We start from the raw sequence: 3,912 nt of genomic DNA, 5'->3' as shown, positions 1-3,912 counted from the left end.
TGCGAACAAGTTTAGAATTAACTAAACTATGTTCTAGTGATTACAAGTTTAAACCTTCTAAAATAAGATAGCTTTATATGTATGAATCGAATGATGTTATGAACATCATTACTACCTTAAGTTCCTTGGATAAACCTACTGGAAAATAGAAAAATGGATCTAGCTTCAATGGATCCTTGGATGGCTCGAAGTTCTTGAAGCAGAATCATGACACGAAAACAAGTTCAAGTAAGATCATCACTTGAAATAAGATTGTTATAGTTATAGAAATTGAACCAAAGTTTGAATATGATTATTACCTTGTATTAGAATGATAACCTACTGTAAGAAACAAAGATTTCTTGAGGTTGGATGATCACCTTACAATATTGGAAGTGAGCTAGCAAAATTGAAAGTATTCTTGATTTTATGAAACTAGAACTTTTGGAATTTATGAAGAACACTTAGAACTTGAAGATAGAACTTGAGAGAGAACAATTAGATGAAGAAAATTAAAGAATGAAAGTGTTTGTAGGTGTTTTTGGTCGTTGGTGTATGGATTAGATATAAAGGATATGTAATTTTGTTTTCATGTAAATAAGTCATGAATGATTACTCATATTTTTGTAATTTTATGAGATATTTCATGCTAGTTGCCAAATTATGGTTCCCACATGTGTTAGGTGACTTACATGGGCTGCTAAGAGCTGATCATTGGAGTGTATATACCAATAGTACATACATCTAAAAGCTGTGTATTGTACGAGTACGAATACGGGTGCATACGAGTAGAATTGTTGATGAAACTGAACGAGGATGTAATTGTAAGCATTTTTGTTAAGTAGAAGTATTTTGATAAGTGTATTGAATTCTTTCAAAAGTGTATAAATACATATTAAAACACTACATGTATATACATTTTAACTGAGTCGTTAAGTCATCGTTAGTCGTTACATGTAAGTGTTGTTTTGAAACCTTTAGGTTAACGATCTTGTTAAATGTTGTTAACCCAATGTTTATAATATCAAATGAGATTTTAAATTATTATATTATCATGATATTATCATGTATGAATATCTCTTAATATGATATATATACATTAAATGTCTTTACAACGATAATCGTTACATATATGTCTCGTTTAAAAATCATTAAGTTAGTAGTCTTGTTTTTACATATGTAGTTCATTGTTAATATACTTAATGATATGTTTACTTATCATAGTATCATGTTAACTATATATATATCCATATATATGTCATCATATAGTTTTTACAAGTTTTAACGTTCGTGAATCACCGGTCAACTTGGGTGGTCAATTGTCTATATGAAACATATTTCAATTAATCAAGTCTTAACAAGTTTGATTGCTTAACATGTTGGAAACATTTAATCATGTAAATATCAATCTCAATTAATATATATAAACATGAAAAAGTTCGGGTCACTACAAACGATAACCCAAATAGTATCGCATCCGCCTACCGTCTTTGGTAGCTTGGTGATGAAATCCATCGTTATCCTTTCCCACTTCCATTGTGGGATTTCCGGTTGTTGAAGTAAACCAGAAGGTCTCTGATGCTCGGCTTTAACCTTCGAGCAAGTCAAACACTTACCAACATAAGTCGCAACGTCCTTCTTAAGATTCGGCCACCAATACTGTTCTTTAAGATCGTGATACATTTTGCCCGCACCGGGATGAATCGAATATCTAGACTTGTGAGCTTCATCAAGTATGAGGCTCCGTAGATCTCCATAACGTGGTACCCAAATTCTTCCAGCATAACATCGGAGTCCAGACTCCCTAACCTCGAATCGAGAGACAAGTATGTTCAAATGTTCGTGAGATATATTCTCCTCCTTGAGAGCCTCATCTTGGGCTACTCTGATCTGGCTGTTGAGATTCGAATGGATGGTGATGTTCAGAGCCCTAACACGAAGAGGTGTCGTCCTCTCCTTTCGGCTCAAAGCGTCAGCTACAACATTGGCCTTGCCAGGATGGTAACGGAGTTCACAATCGTAGTCGTTGAGCGTCTCGATCCATCGACGCTGTCTCATATTCAGTTGCTTCTGAACAAAGATATGCTGGAGACTCTTGTGATCGATGAAGATAGTACTCTTAGTTCCATACAAATAGTGTCTCCACAATTTGAGCGCAAAGACAACGGCTCTAAGTTCAAAATCGTGAGTAGTGTAGTTCTGCTCGTGAATCTTCAATTGGCGGGAGGCATAGGCAATAACCTTTGATCGTTGCATCAGTACACAACCAAAACCACTCTTCGAAGCATCGCAATAAACAACGAAATTGTCACTACCTTCGGGAAGCGATAGGATAGGTGCGGAGGTTAACTTCTTCTTCAAAGTTTGAAATGCTGATTCGTGTGCGGGTTCTCAAATGAACTTCTTGCCCTTGTGAGTCAGCGCGGTCAAAGGACGCGCAATCAGAGAAAATCCTTCAATGAACCTTCGGTAGTAATCGGCGAGACCAAGGAATTGGCGAATGTGGGTCGGAGTAGTGGGAGTCTCCCACTTTCTGATGGCTTTAATCTTGGCGGGGTCAACTTTGATACCCTGGTCGCTCACAACATGACCCAGAAACTAAACTTCCTTCAACCAAAATTCACACTTGGAGAATTTGGCGTAAAGTTGCTCTTGTCTCAAGAGTTCAAGTACTAGTCGAAGGTGTTGCTCATGCTCTTCTTCGCTCTTAGAGTAGATGAGGATATCATCTATGAAGACGATAACAAACTTATCCAAGTACGGCTTGCAGACACGATTCATGAGGTCCATGAACACGGCAGGTGCATTTGTCAAACCGAATGCCATCACGAGAAACTCATAATGACCATAACGGGTCCTGAATGCAGTTTTCATTACATCACTTTCCTTCACCCTCAACTGGTGATAACCGGATCGCAAATCGATCTTAGAGTAAACGCTCGATCCTTGTAGTTGGTCAAAAAGATCGTCAATGCGGGGAAGAGGATACCGATTCTTGATTGTCAATTTGTTGAGTTCACGGTAGTCGATACACATACAGAAGGATCCATCCTTCTTCTTCACAAACAACACAGGTGTGCCCCAAGGCGAGAAACTTGGTTGGATAAATCCTCGATCAAGTAGTTCTTGTAGTTGGCTTTGTAATTCTTGCATCTCGGAAGGTGCGAGTCTATAAGGTGCGCGAGCTACAGGTGCAGCTCCTGGTACTAAATCAATTTGAAACTCTACTGCTCTCGGCGGTGGTAATCCAGGCAATTTCTCAGGGAAGACATCGGAAAATCGTTCACAATTCGAATGTCGTTCACGCTTTTCACCTTAGTTTCTACTGTTTTCACATGCGCTAGGACAGCAAGACGTCCCTTCTTCATAATCTTTTGCGCTTTCACGCAACTAATGAGGTCCAACTTCGAGGTACATCTCTCTCCATAGATAACCAGTGGCTCGCCATCTCCTTGTGGTATACGAAGTGCTTTATCTCCACAAATAATATCGGCCCATATCTTACTCAACCAATACATACCGACGATCACGTCAAAACTTCCCAATTTGATAGGTATCAAATCAATTTCGAAATCTACACCAGCTATGTTGATAATAGCTCCTCGACTAATATGGTCAACTTTCTCAAGTTTTCCATTGGCGACCTCGACAAGCATACTCTCTTTTAACGGGACTAATGACCAATTAATCTTATCGCAAAAGTGTCTACATACATAACTTCTATCCGCACCAGTATCAAACAAGACAGAAGCTAAAAGATTGTTGATTTTGAATATACCTGTCACCAAGTCGGGGTTTTCGCGTGCGTCCCTTGCATTAACATTGAAAGCTCTAGCGCGTGGTGGTCCACCATCTTTTTGCTTATTTGGACAAGCATTTCTGAAATGGCCCGTCTGTCCGCATTCGTAACACTTCCTTGGCCCTGTGGGGTTC

Source organism: Rutidosis leptorrhynchoides, chromosome 6 (genome assembly GCF_046630445.1).
Source record: "Rutidosis leptorrhynchoides isolate AG116_Rl617_1_P2 chromosome 6, CSIRO_AGI_Rlap_v1, whole genome shotgun sequence".
NCBI lineage: Eukaryota > Viridiplantae > Streptophyta > Magnoliopsida > Asterales > Asteraceae > Rutidosis > Rutidosis leptorrhynchoides.
This window is presented reverse-complemented; position numbering follows the sequence as displayed.